The following is an 18,306-nucleotide window of genomic DNA, read 5'->3' as shown; positions in this document are numbered from 1 at the left end:
GGTGGTGGATAAAATGTCCCCCTTCTGGAAAACTGTCCATTTTGTTCACTCCCTCGGCTACTGCATGCGTGTGCAATATGCCCTATTATTCCACAATTCCAACGCACTGGGGTGGGCATCTGGCAAACCCTCCTTTGCTATATCCTCTCTGAGCATTCTGAATCTCTTTCTGAATGTTCGCCAGTCCACCTTGGTTGTTCTAAAATCCGCCTCCACTTCCCCTAAATCCCACACCTCTGCCTCGTGGCACAAACCTGTACCAACTTTGATCCATTAATTGTGAATTATTCACCTGCGATGTACGCATTGCTTCTTTTATTCCTAGTCCTTCTCTACTTGTCAGTACCTCTGTTTATATGGCAAATTTTAAAAAACAAATCAGAACTAATTTGTCTTCCTCAATTTTTCTATTCTCATCTTTCTTTTTTTTTTTCTCTTGTAATAATAGACAAGGATGCACAATCACTAACTGTATTTCAGCCCTTGGCTTTGCTTCCATCCCCACATGTTTTTTTCATCTGTCTCTCTACTGCTTCTGGCAATCCCTGACACAAAATATGATAAAATAGTGCGACTGTCTTTTCCCACGACTCACGAGTTCCAAGCTGCCATTTCTCCTGAATATCCTGAATGTAAGCAAATGGGTCTTCATCCTCCTTCATTTCTCATGTCATAATTGTACCCATATCTGAAGTATCAGGATACTGTACCCCGAGAGCCCGGCAAACATCTACCCTGCAATTATTAAATGGTGCTCCATCATGCGCTGTGTTTTGTGCTGTCACACCCGCAAATCCTGCGTGCCTCCATGTCTCATCAGGCCTCTCCCCAAGAATAGCTACCAGTAGATGTTGTATGTATCCTATGGCCAGCGTGTTATTCTCCTGTCATTTTCTCTAATTCGTATATCCATTTCCCAGCCTCCGAAGTGAAATTAGGGAGTTTGCATTTTAAGTTATCCTTATCCATCTGCGGCCATGGAATGTATTGCGGTCTTGCGCCCCCCTTCTCTAACACGTGGAACTGCAAGAACCCCATCCCATAGTAGGATCCCACTAATTATCTATCAATGGCAGGGGTAATATTCCCTATCCACCTTCTTGCTGGCAATGACCTTAACCTACTCACGTAAGGTGGAGCCTCTCCTTTCTCACTATATGATCGTCTTCGGGGAAGCTCAGGATATGATACAGGAACTGGTGTTCTTTCTTTAGGGTGTTCCAGATCTGACCATCTCACATCCTTATCCATTGGAAGGTTTCCTGTGGGCATACACACAACCTTTCCCTCTGTCCCACGCCCAGATTCTCTTTCCTCATGTGACATTGCTAAACCCCAACTGGTGTGACTATCCTCCTCTTCTCAGTCTAAATCTAACCTATATAAGGACAATGCTCTATGCTCACTAGTGAGCATATTTTACTCTTCAACCTGTGATTTCGATATTGGGATTGCCCATTGCTTCCTTGTGTCCTTTACTCACTATCCTGTCTCAATTGTTGGTATACCTTATCCTTTCCCCAACACTTTTCACATCATCTCTTTCTTCTTCTCGTATCACCCTAGACATCTCTGGCATTATTCCCTCTACCAGGGGGATCTCTTTTATTCTATCCCATCGCATTTCCTTGCTTGGTCTCATTTGTTCCTTAAGGATGAGACTGGCACTCAGCCCTCGCAGATCCTATTCTGTTTTATTTCTTCATCTACTTCCCTTCACTTTCTCGCATCCCTTCTTACCCTCTCTTCCTCTTGCCTTCGTTCTTCCCTTCTCACTTCCTGTCTTTGTTCTTGTTCTTCCCTCCTTCTCTGTAACCTTTTGTCCTTCACTCTTTGTACTTGTTCCTCCTCTCTCTTGATTTCCTTCCTATCCCTTTTTTCTATCGCTCTTTGTCTATTGTCATACTTAATTTGTTCCTCTGCCCATTTCTCATCCTTTTGGTGTTCCTACCTGCATATCTTTTCCCATTGATCCCTGCATTTCCTTCCTTGCTCATCCTCCCTCAATCTCCTTTCTCGTTCCTTGTCCTTCTTTTCTTGCTCATCCTTATCATCTCTCTGCCTAACCTCATCAATGCTTTTCCCATCTAACTTGAGTAGAACAATCCATTTGTTCTGTATGAGTGTTACCTTGTCTGCCCTATCCGTTTCTCCCTTCCATCGCTTAATTTCTCGGTCTATATCTGTTGATATATTCAACCTCTCACCTCTCTCTTCCTTATCCCGCATAGATTTACAGGCATCTTCCTTTCTTTTACTCTCTTCTGGACTATAGTCGCTACTATAAATGGGGGGTTCATATGTTGGGTTACTATACCCCACCGCTGCTTTCAGTTCCTTCTCTTCCGTACATGCACTCTTATCTTATCCACTCTTATTGTGGATAAGGTAAAAGGAGCTGAGACCTCAATGTCCTGCCCCTTATGCTGATTAGCATCCACTCCTCTTGTGGCGGGTCCTCTTTTTCCTCTTGATACATCTTCCAAAGTTCTAAAATTGCCAGCCTTTTCTCTAATTTCTTTCCCGTGTACGCAGCATGCATGTATGTGGTCATGTGTTGCAATACCACTTTTGACAATGTGGCCATGGCATGAACATTTTATCCACTGTACCCTTTACCCATTCTGCACTGTACTGTTTGAGCTTGAGCGCATGTTTTGGCAGTGTTTTACAAAAGTGCATGACAGGAGTGTCTTCCATAATGACAAGTCACGATTGACTGTCGATACTTACCTGACTGTTAGATAAACCTTTTATTTTATCTCAAATCACCACCTTTAATTTTTAAAACAACAAATATGAGAAAGCACGATCAATCGCTGCTCAATCCTTTTTTATTTCAATAACCTATCTGTCTCTTGATTGGGGCCAATCGTTTACAACACCTTAACTTCAAACACTGTTACTTCCAACTTTTTACAGTTCTATTACTTCTTGATACTTCACACAACAAAATAATACATAAAATAACCACACACTACACATTAATAATCTGTGATCAACTTCTCTTCATTATTAACCTTTGATAATAAGGGGTATACTTCTCTCGCCTCTACTTATTTTACCCCATACAGAATTTAAGACATCTCCTTTCACAGTTCTGACTGCGCATATTCCCTTGCTCATTAATAGTCCTGTTAGAGTTTGAGACGTCTTCTGCTAATCCCTTGAACTAGGATTTCTTAGGTGTTCCTTTATCTATACAAGATTTCCGTTACTCAAAATAACACAATCCCACCCCTTTATATTTTCATTTCCCTTAGTCTAGTTACATTGGTTAATCGAACCCGAGGCCTTCGGTATCGACTCCTCCTTCAATCGAATCACTTCGCCCTCCATCCGCAGAGCGCCTGTGGAAACCGAGCAGGGATTTCTTCAAAGAGGGATCCGCCCACTCTCTCGATTCTTCTTCCAAGTTTATTTCTATCGGCCGCTCTCCAAAGGAAACTCTGCGATCTTCCAGCTAATGGTGGCAGATGCCTGATCATCCGAAACTCTGGAGCCGAACTGGTTTGGATCTTGAAACCATCCGCACTGCTACCACGTGAGCATACCACCCTTTTGAACGTGCATATGGAATGGATAGGATCACACCAGAGTAATTCTGAGTCCAAATAATGGAACCAACTCAGGAAGATGGCAAAGTACTGTTTTATTAATAATTATCTGAAACAGGGAGGTTACAAAAACATCAACAGACGTACACTCAGTCTCTCAATGATCAGTACACAAAATACAATACTTATAGTGATAATGCATCAGAGTGACATCATACTACGTGGCAATAGTGAGAAAACCTATCAAGGGTCATGATTGGTTAAGGGAGACATCTAAGAATATATCTCTATAGTAGATATGATTATTATTAGTTGTCCGTTATCAGGTCAACAACTTATGCCTACCTCTAAAAGCATGTCATTTCAGAAACTTTTAGCTACACAGTTTCTCATTGGCCTTCAAACTATAAGTTCCTTCATTGTATGGACTGATATAATTGGTTTGCACGTTTGTGCCATGTCTGGAACATTCGGTTAATTTAGCAGCACGTAAGCCCAGACCCAGGTGCAAGGACATGAAACTACCTCACCACCTAATTAGCCCAGCATCTCTCATCACCCATGACTTCTGCCATGAAATTGTCTTTGTACTTGGCCTTGCAGAGTATCCTTGTCTTTGAGAGTGCATGGGGGTGAAGGCACTTGCTATCATGTCTGGAACTCCAAGTTCAAACTCTAGTTCCTTCCTTGGCTCAAAAGACAGGAGACCACGATTTGACCATTTTGCAGCTTCTAAATGCTCTAAATGAATTAAAGCTTGGCATCCTTTGTGTTCTTTCTTGCACCATAACGTAAGAAGGTTCATCCTCTGCATACTTGTTTTTCTTCAGAATAGATAACTGACCTCACTTTTTGAATGTTAATTCCAGGCCAGGCAGCCTAGCCATTCAGCTCCATGAGCCTATTATTCTTGCTGCGACACAGTTTTCCATTTCCGCTTCATGGGTTCTGGCTTACTTAATTTATGATACCAATGTCCAGTTTCTATACAATGGTGGCTTCGCCTGCACTCTATTCACTACTTATAGCTAGCTTCTATGATGACTTAATCTACCTTGTGTTTCAACGTCTGTACATTTATTGAACGGTTGTTCTCTGCAACACTTCGTCCAAGTGTAATCTTCTTCTTTTATACTTGAGAGTTCATTTGATCCTTACTTCACCATTGGCCCTCTAGGATCCATACATCATCTTTAGCCAGTGTCTCGAGACGTCTTGCACACTTTCTTATGACGTCACTAGCTCTTCTTCTTTTCTCCTTTTCATATTCCTTCAGGGAGTTCCTGCCGCAAGTTATCATCACTTCGGGACTACATTCAATAAGGTTCTCTTAATGGGTATCGTATTCCAAACACTTGCTGCGGTATTGGCACAATGGCTGGTGCCAGACACGGCACGGTTTCATGTCTCCAATGTAGGGGATGTAGGGGGGCGGGATCTCCTGCACAGGTATATAGCTGCTCCTCTACAGGCCTGTATCTGCATTTTAAAACATTGGTGACACATTACATGTAAAAACATATCAGCACAACTAGTTAGCCACTATCTTGAACTACAACACACACCCGATGATCTTCTTTGGTGGATTGTTGATGTGGTCAAATCTGCCAATAATGCGGAATGCCTGCTACTCAACAAAGAAGCCAGATGGATACATAAAATGTGAACACACACTACAGGTCTCATTCAACAGTTCCTTCCTTTGATCTAACATAGAGTCTGATTTCTAATTATTACTTGTCCCTTTGGACTATTCTGTACAGTTATACTTTAGTTGCTTTCTAACACTCTTTTTGGAGCTTTTCACAGTGTGCACCAACTCCATGTATCTACATTGCTTAGACTCTCATGTCCATATGGCTCTCTATTTCTAGAGGGCTATTAATTATTCCCAGATTTTGCCTGTGGCTATTTTCAGTTTTGAGCCTGGGGCGGCACTTAATATGACTGTGTGCATTGTTGTGGTTATATCATTGTATTCCCGCGTGATTACGTCAATAAGCGCAAGTGTTCTGTTATATTTAGCCGCACATTTTTGCAGTATTTGTCTAACCGATATTTGGCTACCAGGAGCGATACGAGTCGGAAGCATTCAGTGTTGAGGTAAGCTCCCTCAAACCCTTTATATCTAGGCTATCCCATCTCTGTCTTCAGGCCCCTACTTATTAGGGCCCTGATACTTTTTACATTATCCTCTTTTCACCATGCATCTCCCTTACTAAGGTCTGGTTCTCCCTCCACAGGGACACAGAGAAATTTTAGAGCATCACTTCCATCCTTCTATATCCCCAAGAATTATGTACCACTGCCTACAAGGCAGGTAGGCACCCTACTAAGAGTCCAATACAACCTGCTAGCACTATGCTATCCTTTTTGCTTCAGTATCTGTCTAGTTATTTTTCAGTCTACTTTGCAGATCTTTACACATGTGAACTTCACATGTACTGCTTTAGAATTTTACCTTCCACTTTAGTTGATGTACCCATTCTCACTACCACTTATGGTGTGTTTTTAATTTGCCATTTCTGTTTTTAATTGGCATCACTAGCGGATACAGCTATTAATTCCTGGATTCTTTAATGTTTTCCATATATGCCGTTAGTCCTGACGAATGGGTTTCCATCCATCTTGATGCTGAAACGTGTTCATACGACGGCCCTCATTGTAAGAGAACCTGTTGATCTCTGTGGAACTGGGCAAGCAAAATACAGCATTTATGTGGGCACTGCTATTGACTTTACAAGCAAAACTAATGCTGCAGAAATAATAATCACCTATTGAAAAGGGCAGACTCTACTTTACAAATAATAATGCTCTCTGGAATAGGACATGAAATGTGCCTAAGAAGAACCATTGGGAAGAACAGTGTACCAACTTAATATATGCTACACCTCTGATTTATTGTGGGGACTGGGTAATTTTACAGGGAGTCTAGAAATTGCAAACTCTAGCAATTGCACACTCTAACCGGATATTCTTTCTGGTTTGGTCATTGACAGTCTTTGAGAATATTTGTAATCAAAAGAGTTGAAGTTATTATTCCTTGATTATCACTTTTTGGAATAATTTCTACAGAAATTGGTGTGCTTTCTTTAGTTGTATTCTAAATGTGTACTTCTATGTTTCTGTGTTGTCACATTAGCTATTTGACTGTTAAGTGTTTGCTTTGTTGATTTTGTAATCATGTTTGTGATACGTTTCTATATTATATTGGCAGGGTAACTTCATTAGCCGAGATTTTGTAAAGGGTCTGAAAATGATTATCCAGCACCCTCATGGACCGGGTTACATTGTAAATCATCTTGGTCTGTATTCAGTTAATTGATTAGGGATCAAAAGTTATGGGAGTTTTTACTAATTATTACTTGCAACATATATTCCCCTTGCTTTTGTGCCTGAGCAAATTGATGGCTCCTTAACCAATTATTATTTATTTGTCTGATGTACTTTGCCTTGGGAATGTATTCATCATAATGTTGGTATGCGCATCTAAATACTCTTAAGATGCATCTAAGGGCTTTCTTTTTGTTTTGGATTTCCAAATCAAAGACCGGTCTTTTGGGCCTAAGGCCCTTACATGTCACATTCTTGAATTGATGTTTTTTTGCAGAAAACTGCAAAAATTATACAGGGTGATGTTATTACTTTTCAATTCTAAGGCTGTACCTTACAAAAAGATGGCCAATTCAATTGTTAAAAACAGTAATCTTGGAAATTCTTCTAGCAATGTGATATCTTTTGCTATGCACTGTAAAGTTAGTGCATGCTGCAGTGACCAATACCTTAGTTTTTAAACTAAATGAATCAGTTGACGTATTATAGTCTCTAGCAGGTGTATCTAATACACTAAAGCAGGGACATAGCTTGAATAGTTCAGGTGTGAGCACTAGATAATCAATTTGAGATCACATACCATTCAATTTCCAGGTACTTCTTCCAGGAATATCACCTGGGACATTACCATTGGAAATTTTAAGATTCCACACATCAAAGAATTCATGCCATGATTGCCTGTTCAGAATTCTCGCATTTCCGTGCTGATTATTGCCAATTTTATCGTTTGACCCATGTCCAGCAATCATACATTCCAAATGGAAGTCTCCTGCCATCAAGATATCTCTACCCTGGTTTCAGCCAAAAATAATTCACATACCATTGTCAATGAAGACAGATAATCAACCAATGTGGAAGACGTGAGATTCCAATATATTTTCAGGAGAAGAAATGGGTTAATAGCAAAAGCATCTTTCAGCGTTATTTGTATTGCCAGCAGCTAATATATTCCATCAGCAATGCCTTCAATCATCTTCAAGTTGGTATTTTTTATCATAAGTAGAAGACCGTCAGAGGGGTGCCCTCATTTTGTAGGTATTGCTGGCTCCTGAAGTACAGTATATCCATCAGCATTAATGCTTTTAGTCAACCATGTTTACTGGCACATTGTAAGATTATGATTACTCAAGATTTTGTTAGTGGACTCATAACTCATAAAACTGTTGAAGGCTCTTGTGTTCCATACTAGGACCCCCAAATAGATCTCACTCATTAAAGGGCTTAAGTCCTGTGCCTCTATCTCCCAGTCTTCTAAAGGTGCCTGATACGTTTCCGTGGAGCCAGAGCCAATCATTGCTACCTCCTTTTTCTATTAACCGAGGAGGATTGACTATTTGGACAGTGCGATTAAATGCAGGTACTTTATGACAAGTTATTTTTAAGGAATCACCTTTCCAGATCCCAGTTCCACACTTAATATTTGGGACTTTGTTTTTGAATGTTGTCTTCAAAGCAGGGGGTGCAAAGACTGGAGGGAGGTGCCTGTACTTCTGACCTCTATATGGCAGAGTATAGGCACAGAGCTACCCAGCCAAGGTTCTCTACATGGTAACTTGGACGAGCAACCAAGGCTTAAGCTCTCAGGAGGTGATGCAAGCTGGTTCTTAAGTACATTGAGTCCCCAAGCCCCCACAAAGTAATGTCCACATACTATGTTATGTGCTAACACAGTTCTTTATGGAAATATAAGGTTCAGAAATATAAACACAATTAATAATGCACATTGTACTCTGGTAATTCTAATATGGCAAATATATACAATGTCTATGTGGTACCACACTTAGCTACAGATTCCTTTAAAATGTATCAACTGCTGACAGTTATAATGGCATACAAATCATGCAGTAATGTATAACAACATTGATCATAGGAAGGCAGGCAGGTTAGGTTAAACAATGGCAGAATGTTTCTTTTGCTACTAAGACACAATTCTGAGTGAGGATCCACCCACCTGGCCAACCTGTAATAAAAAGTATCAACAAGTCCAGTCCATTAATGTTAAATAAGTCTTGTTTTCTAGTCAAAAAGTTCAACTACCACAAAGTACCTGAGATAGAAGAGTTTCTTTGAAGGTTCGTTGACGGATCCCTCGAGAGTGGACTCCCTTTAAAACAGGCCCCATAGGGTGTCGAGATTCCATGAAAAAATGTGGAACACTGGCATCGAGACAGCAGCTTCGATCTTCGTGGTGTTCTTTTCGCCGATCGTTCGAGGGAAGATGAGGCGTGTGGTCCACCTTGATGCAAAGTGTTTGGTGCTGCAAAGAAGACTCAGGAATGGATGTAATAATAATAATAATTTAGCATTTATATAGCGCTACAAACCCTCAGGTATCTGAGCGCTGCTTATTACTACCCACAGTGTGTGGTGCTCATTTATCGACCTCGGAGGGATAAAAGGCTGAGTTTGGCCCTGCCGGGATTCGAACCTGCATCAGCAGGCTCTGCACAGATGTCAAATCAAGCGCTCTACTCGCTGTGCTATCAGACTAGTTTACGTAGGCCCAGAAGGGGGCGTTGAGGATCAGGAGATGCTTCAGCGGTACTCTGGCCTGTCAGTGCTGCCGCCACTGTACATACCTCGGGATAGTTTCAGTGATCGGGACTCTACCACACGCTGGACCTCGGATTGTCACTCCGTCAGTGTCCTCGGGATGTCTTTGTCAGCTTTGGGTGGCGGGAAACCCACTGGCAGACATTCCTCTGTAGCCGGCGACCTCGACTTTCTCCGGGGGGACAAAGTGGTCGGCGATGATGACAAGGGAGCCCTCATTCAAATATTGTTAGGCAAGGTGGAGCTTTGCAGCTCCGGTCGTCGAGCAGCACAGCGTCAAGCTGTGCCCGCTCTGGGCAACTCGACTCAACTGGCTTCCAGCTGTTACGGAAATCTTCCAAACCCGTCAAAAGCAATGGACTTCGATGGTCTTGATGTCCAGGTGCTTACCTTCAGTATTCTAGGCAGACCCCTTATCCAGTCAACTGCCTTTCGGGATTGGCTTACATGGTACCTCCTTGAAGATCAGAAGGTTTTGCACAATGGTCCCTCGTAGCTCAGGGAGAGGTTTCCAAGCCAGGTCCTCTCTCGGATCAGTCCTTGACAGACTCAACAGCTTTTAGATTTTGTTGAAGGAAATGCAGCAGCAATTCTTCTTCTTCCACCTGGGCTTCAAGGATGACTTCAGCCTCTGAACAAATTGATAGGTGAGAGGTCCCACGATATAAACATTTGTCCCTCATTCACTCTGCCTGAGCCAGGCTCAGTCAGCCAATAACACAGAAGGGCATTTATGCAGGCAGGCAGCCAGTCAGGCTCACATGCATTCAAGCCATTCACTTTCACCCAGACACCCATAACAAGGAATCTGGATTGAGACAAGCACCCAGCCTTCAGCACACCACACTGCATGCATGTCAATTTCAAGGCAGGGCTGTCCCATTCATTGTGTCACACACACAGAAACCAGACACCCATAACATAGAGTGCATATTAGTCACACACTCTATTCACACAGGTCCCACCCCAAGGTTGTACCCACCACATATAGTCACTGGGAAGGCTCTAGCCAGTGTGGCCTGGACTTTCTCACAATGTCATATTTGGTTCTTCCACCCATCAGCCAGTCAGGGGAAGGGACAGAGTCAGGGCTTCCCAGGACTTTGCGAAAACAAGGTAACAGGCAATAGAAACCAAGAGGCCTCAGGGGCCATATTGCCTTCTATCAGGAATCCACTGATTCCTATGGCAGGGCCTGGGTATCCCAAAATAGAGGATGCTCAGAGCTCCTGTCACATCAGCATGAAGATGCCACCAACCAATACCCTGCTCTGTGGGCAACACACAGGTGTCCCACGCACATACACTGGGGCTACACGGATGTACCTCCCCACCCACGGGTGCCATAAGTGTATCCAAGGGTCTCTGTTCACCATGACCAAAAAGAGGAAGAGATGCACTACCAGGGGTCCCAACTGAACTCCTGTGCAGAAAATAACACAGAACACACATGATACGGGAGTACAAGACAAGGACATAGAGGGCCTGTCACTCCAATGCATTTCGAGCATCACAGTCGCCTCCCCCAGACTGAAGTTGGGGTGGTCTAATCTCCCATGAGATTGACACCCTCATCCAGATGGTCAACATACCTTTTGGAAAGGCCATCTGCATTATCATGACTCTTCCCTGGTCTATGCTCAATAGTAAAGTCTAGCCCTTGCAGGCTAATGAAGCACCTGAGCAGTTTATGGTTTTCACCCTTCATCTACATAAGCCACTTTAAGGGCTTATTGTTGGTTTGGACTTCGAAGGTAGACCCAGTAAGGTAAGGCCTAAAACGCCTAAGGCTCCAAATTATACTGAAACATTCCTTTTCAACAGTAGCCCACCTAAGTTCTCTACCTTTGAGTTGCCTGCTGATGAAGATGATAGGATGTTCCCTCCCTTTGTCATCTAACTGGGACAAGACAGATCCAATTCCGGTGTCACAGGCATCAGTTTGAACAATAAAGGGTTTTCTGCAATCAGGAGAACACAACACAGGTGCCCTACACTGAATTTCCTTAAAGCCAACAAAGGCCCTCTGTCTTCAGTCCAATTAAACTTACTCGGTTGCTTGGGCGATTTCAGAGCTGTCAGAGGGGCAGCTATGGTGCCATAGTCTGCTATGAAGTGTTGGTAGTACCCAGTGATGCCCAAAAAAGCTCAAACTTGGGTTTGATTAGTTGGAGTCTCCCAGTCATGTACATCCAGTACCTTACTGGGGAGAGGTTGGATTCGACCCGCTCATGACCAAGGTATGTGACCTTCCACTGAACTATCTGGCACTTGGTGACCTTGATAGTGAGGTTAGTCTTTTTCAAGGCCTGCCACACCCAATCCAAATTATTCAAATGCTCCTCCAAGGTGAACTGTAGACAGCAATGCTGTCTAGGTAGGCCACACAAAAGGCCTCCAGCCAACTGAGGGCATGATTGACCAACCTTTGGAAGTTGGCAGGTGCATTCTTCAACCCAAAAGGCATGACTCTACACTGGAACAGCCCATCCGGTGTTGAGAATGCAGTTTTTTCATTGGCCTACTCCATCAGAGCTATTTGCCAATAGCATGAGGCGAGGACAAAGGTGTTTCCAAATTTGGCAGCACCTATGGTGTCCCCGAGCTCATCAGCCCTGGGCAATGGATGAGCATCCGTTTTGGTGATGCCATTGACTCCTCAGTAGTCCACCCAGAACCTCCAATCCTTGGTATCTGCCTTGCCTGGGAACTTGCCTTGGGGAAAAGGACCACTGGACTGGACAAGGGACATCTTGACAACCTCAGCTAGGATGTGGTTCTTAACAGTATCTGACAACCGATAGCATCTGCCCTTGACAGGTACATGGCCACCAGTGTCAATTTCGTGCCTGCACAACGGGGAGAGGCTCGTGTCAGTGAGAACAAAGGGGCATACTGCCAGAGCAAAGCCCTGCAGGCCCTCTGCTGCTCTGGTATCAGATCTGGTGTCAGATCTGGAGAGAGATGTGCTTCCTCCACTATGCCATCCTGAGGGTTGCTATGCAGCAAATCAGGAAGGGGCTCACTCTCATCCTCCTCTTGCTCTGAAGCTAGCAGAAGACATGAGACTTCCTCTCTTCAGTGGAAACGCTTGAGCCTGTTGACATGGAATACCTGAGGGGCTACCCCATGGACTCCCAAATCAACCAGATAGTAGACTTTGCCCATCTTGGAGATTATCCTGAAGGGTCCAGTCCACGTATCTGCCTGAGCGCTAGGATTGGTAGGCTCAATCACAAGGATCTCCTGTCCTGGAGTCCAATCCATTTGTGAGGCCTTAAGGTCATGCCAGTACTTGTTTAATTATTCCCTTGCCTTAAGATTTGCTGATGCCTGGCCCATCATCTGTGCCATCCTCCTTCTAAGGCCTAACACATAGTCCCCCACTTGCTTGGCTGGACCTGGAGGGGTGGTTTCCAACCCTTCTCTGATTAAGGCAAGGGGCCCTCTCACGGGATATCCAAAGAGAAGCTCAAAGGGGCTGAAAACAAAACACCCTCTTGAAGCACTTTTCTATAGGCAAACAGCAGGCATGGTAGGAGGAGATCCAATTTCCCCCTTAGGGGCTCTTCCAAAGCACCCAGCATTCCCCTGAGAGTCTTAATAAACCTCTCAACCAGACCATTGGTCTGGGGATGGTAGGAGGTGGAGAACGTACATGTTACCCCACATTCCTTCCACATCATTTGCATGTCACTAGACATGAAGTTGGATCCTCTGTCAGAAACCACCTCTTTAGGGAATCCAACTCTGGTTAAAAATGCCCAGGAGAGTACTGGCAACCACCTTGGCAGTAATGGTCCGAAAGAGGTATAGCCTAAGGGTACCTGGTGGCGTGATCAACCGGTACCAGGCTGAATCGGTGTCCACCTGATGTGGGAGGGTCCAAGGGACCAACAATGTCAATGCCTACCCTCTCAAATGGTGTGCCAACCACTGGCAAAGGTTGCAGCGGGGCAATGACACTGCCTCCAGTCTTGCCAGACAACTGACAAGTGGAACAGTTCCGACAGTGGGACTCTACTTCTACTCCCATCCGGGGCCAGTAGAAATGTGCAGAGAGCCTTTGCTTAGTCTTCTTGGTACCAAGATGACTAGCTAAGGGCACCTCATGTGCCAGCTGCAGTAGGAAAGGCCTGTAAACCTTGGGTACCAGCAACCTCTTTAGGGCAGCAGGTTCAGGCATGGTGGGCTCACTACAAAGGAGCTCACCCTCCTAATAAATCTTGAATGACCTAGGCACTTCAACTTGTGATTGGGCATGGGCCTGTTTTTTATACCCTCGAGAGAGTGGCGCTCTCTCTGACCCTTACAGAATTCTCCCCTAGAGGGCCCACCTTCAGTCAGCAGGCATTGAAGGTCAGGGTGATCCTCTGGGTTGAGCAAATCTCCCTGAGGGTCTTCTGACTCTTCTCTCTCAGGAGTGGAGTCGTGGGTTACCACTGGGCCCAGCCCATCCTGAGTTTAGACCCCAGTGGGTGTTGTTGAAACAGCAGGAAGAGAAGAAGCCCCCTTCACAGAGGTAGCCCTCTTGCTCTTCCGTTTTGCCTTGGGTCTCTCCTTTGGCATGGGTAGCTGACTAGCGGTCAGACCCTGAGCGACCTGAGACCTAGTGACTGCAGCAGCAGTCTTAGTAGTCCATCAGAGATGCACCCCAACTCTACAAGATCATTACTCAACAATGTTTGGACAGGTACATTGTCCTGTACTCGGACGGGAAGCTTTGCTGTCTTGTCCGCAATCCTGATGGTGACTAGGGCTACAGGAGATAATTTGGCAGGCCCACCAGCTAAACTGGTAGTTCTCAGAGGAGCACTTACATAGTCCTGTGGCATGAGCACGGTCCTGTCCACCACTGTCATGCTTGCCCCAGTGTCTCTCAAACCAGTAGAAGGCTGGCCATTCAGGAGGACACTTCTCAAAAATCTGTGGGTATTCTGTGTGATAGTAGCCAGTACTTCTGGTACTGGTCCCAGGCACCAAGGGGCACTAGGAAAATCTCTGCAGGAGCACCAGAGTGGATTCCTGTAGAGGAGGGGGGGACAGTGGACTCCATCTCAGACATGAAGCAATAGTAGGTCAGGCTGACAGCCTGGACTCCAAGTGCCTTACTTTTACACTTAGCGTCACCCTGCTTGTGGTCCACAGCTCCACAGTCCCAACAAGTGCCAGGAATGTGAGGTACTGTACTGAATCCACTGGGAGCCTGCTTTCAAGCAGGAAAACTGCTACTCTTGCTCCCACCCCCATGAGACCTATCCCCACTAGATTCTTGGGTCTTAGGAGAGGAAGGTTCAGGTTTACTCTTTGACCATGTCCTTCCCACTGGGATTCTTAACAGACCCACTTGTCAGCCAGACTGGCCAGGTTAAAGGGATCCAAAATGTTCTGGTCATCAACGTATTGATGCAGCTCTGCTGAACAGGCTTCAGATAAATGCTCAAAAAACAAAAGGTGGGTCAATTCAACAAATGTTTCACCTTGTATCCATCAATCCACCTCATCATGTTCATATGCTCAGCACTCACCCAGTCAACCCAAGGCACACTCTTTTTATATTCCCTGAACCATATAAGGTATTAGGCAGATGTGTTGCCAAACTTGGCAATCAAAGCAGCTTTCATGCACTCATATTGACCCCTTTCCTCCACACTCAGTTTCAGAATAGAGTCATAACCAGTCTGGGGCACTCTCTTAACAAACACTTAGCCCAATCTCTTTTATCGACATCATGGATTTCACAAGCCATTTCAAATGCTTATATCCATTGGAAGATATCAGACCCTTTCACATAAACACCAACCAGATCTTTCATAAAACTGGTGGCAGGGGACATGACACTCTCAACTGGTTTGGCTTAAGTCTCCACTCCAGCTTTCTCTAGCTGGATTCTCTTACATTCAGTGTCTTTGTTTGTGAGTTCTTTGAGTATCACTTGCTGTTCCAACTCCTCCTTCTTCAATTCAGCTTCAGTTTCCAACTTTTTATATTCAAAGGCCAATGGCATCCTGAATAACTCAAGTTCCAATGTATCCCCTGAAGAAACAATCCAGTAATAACCCCAGGGGTAGGGTCCTCAGTGGTTCCACTCCCCCCTTCAACAAGAGCATCACAATTAGTCTGTTAGTCCACCAGGGCAGTTATAAGGTCTGCCCTAGACTTAACCTCAAAGTCTAACTCCCTGGCTACACCAGGACTCTGGAGAGCCTCTAAGCTCATCCGGGTCAATTTGCCATTTGCAAGAGATACCATTGCTTGTAATGTAGTTATCCTAGTATACACCACTAAACCTCAAATCAACAAAGTGTGGATATTTTGTAGGTGGCAAGGTTACACACTGACTCTTAAAATCATTAGCATCGCACTTCTGCCACCAGTGCAAAGTCTGGAGGGGTGTATCTGTACTTCTGCCCTCTATATGGCAGAGTAGAGGTACAGAGCACCCCAGTCAAGGTTCTCTATATGGTAGCTTCGGCGAGCAACCAAGGCTTAAACTCTCAGGAGGTGATGGAGGCTGGTTCTTAAGTACAGTGAGTGCCCAAGCCCCCACAAAGGAATGTCCATACTCTATGTTATGTGCTAACACAGTTCTTTATATAAACATAAAGTTCAGAAATATATACACAATTAATAGCACACTTTGTACTCTGGTAATTCTTATATGGCAAATATATACACTGTCTATGTGGTACCACACTTAGCTATGGGTTCCTTTAAAATGCATCAACTGCTGACAGTTATAATGGCATATAAATCATGTAATAATGTGAAACAGTATAGATCATAGGAAGGCGGGTTAGATTAAACAATGGCAGAATGCTTATTTTGCTACTAAAACACAATTCTGAGTGAGGATCCCCCCACCTGTGCAACCTGTAATAAAAAAGTATTAACAAGCCCAGTCCATTAATGTTAAATCAGTCCTTGTCAAAAAGTTCAACTACCCCAAAGTACCTGAGATAGAAGAGTTTCTTCGAAGTTTTGTCAATGGATTCCTCCAGGATGGACTTCCTTTAAAGCAGGAGCCACGGGGCGTGGAGATTCCACCAAGAAATACTCTTCGACGATCATTCGAGGAAGTCCTGGGAAGATGAGGCATGTGGTCCACTTTGATGCAAAGTGTTCTGTGCTGCAAAGAAGACTCTGTGATGGATGTACGCCCAGCAGTGGGCATCGAGTGTTGGGAAATGCTTCGTCAGTCCTCTGGCATGTCGGTGCTGCAGCAGCTGCATGCACCTCAGGATAGTTTCGGTGATAGGGACTCAACCACAGGCTGGAACTCAAATCTTTACTCCGTCAGTGTCCTCGGGACATCTTTGTTTGCTTCAGGTGGCGGGAAACCCACTGGTGGACTTTCCTTTGTAGCCGACGACCTTGACTTTCTCTGGCAGGACAAAGTGGTAGACTGTGATGGCAAGGGAGCCCTCATTCAAATGTTCTTAGGCAATGTGGAGCTTTGGTGCTCCGGTCGTCTAGCAGCACAGCGTCAAGCTGTCCCCGCTCTGGCCGACTCGACTGCCTTCCAGCGGTTACGGAAATCTTCTGAACGCCGGTTGATGGCAATGGACTTCGATGGCCTCGATATCCAGGTGCTTTCCTTCAATATTCTCAGCGGACCCCTTCTCTGCTCGACAGCCTTTCGGGACAGGCTTCCAGATGAAGATCAGCAGGTTTTGCACGATGGTCCCTTGTAGCTTGGGGAGAGCTCTCCTAGCCAGGTCCTCTTTTGGATCAGAACTCGGCAGGCTCAACAACTTTTAGATTTCATCGAAGGAAATGCAGCAGCAATTCTTCTGCTTCAAGCTGGACTTCAAGGATGACTTCAGCTTCTGAAAAAATTGGTAAGTGAGAGGTCCCCAGATATACACATCTGTCCCTCATTCACTCTGCCTGAGATTGGCTCAGTCAGCCAATCACACAGAAGGACATTCATGCAGGCAGGCAGCCAATCAGGCTCACAGGCATTCAGGCCATTCTCTTCCACCCAGACACCCATAACAAGGAATGTGGATTGGGGCAAGCACCCAGCCTTTCAGCACATCACACTGCATTCATATCAGTTTCAGGCAGGGTTGTCTCATTCATTGTGTCACACATGCAGAAACCAGACCCCCATAACATAGATTGCACATTGCTCACATACTCTATTAACACAGGTACTGCCCCAAGGGTGTACCCACAGCATATAGTCACTGGGAAGGCTCCAGCCAGTCTGGTCTGGACTTCCCCACAATACCATATATGGCTCTTCCACCTAACAGCCAGTCAGGGGAAGGGACAGAGTCAGGGCTTCCCATGACTTTGGACAAACAAGGTAACAGGCAATAGAAACCAAGAGGCCCCAGTGGCCATCTTGCCTTCTATCAGGAATCCACTGATTCCTATGGCAGGGCCTCAGTATTCCAAAATGGTGGATACTCATAGCTCCTGTCACATCAGCATGTAGCTGCCACCAGCCCATACAATGCACTGTGGGCAACACACAGGTGCCCAAAAACATACTGCCCTGGATGCCATAAGAGTATCCCAAGGATCTCTGTTCACTATGACCATAAAGAGGAAGTGCTGCACTGCCTGGGGTCCCAACTGGACCCTTGTGCATAAAATAACACAAAAGACACATGATAAGGGAGTACAGGACATGTAGCAAACGTACAATTTCATATGACTTTGGCTTTCACGCTCACTGTGGGTGGGGCCATGGGCGGTAACAGCCTGCCGGCTTGAGCCGAGGTAAGCCCGGGCGAAGTGAAGGCCTCAGCGAGGGCTGTGGGCAGTTACCGGCCATGAACCGCCCTGCCAGCGGGCATGAAAGCCATACCCACCCTGGGTTTAACCGGTGTGTGAATGGTTTATTTTACTT

This window comes from Ambystoma mexicanum, chromosome 4p (genome assembly GCF_040938575.1).
Source record: "Ambystoma mexicanum isolate Mex_15411 chromosome 4p, UKY_AmexF1_1, whole genome shotgun sequence".
In the NCBI taxonomy this organism is placed as follows: Eukaryota; Metazoa; Chordata; class Amphibia; order Caudata; family Ambystomatidae; genus Ambystoma; species Ambystoma mexicanum.
The sequence above is the reverse complement of the archived record's forward strand: the minus strand, read 5'-3'. Positions refer to the sequence as shown.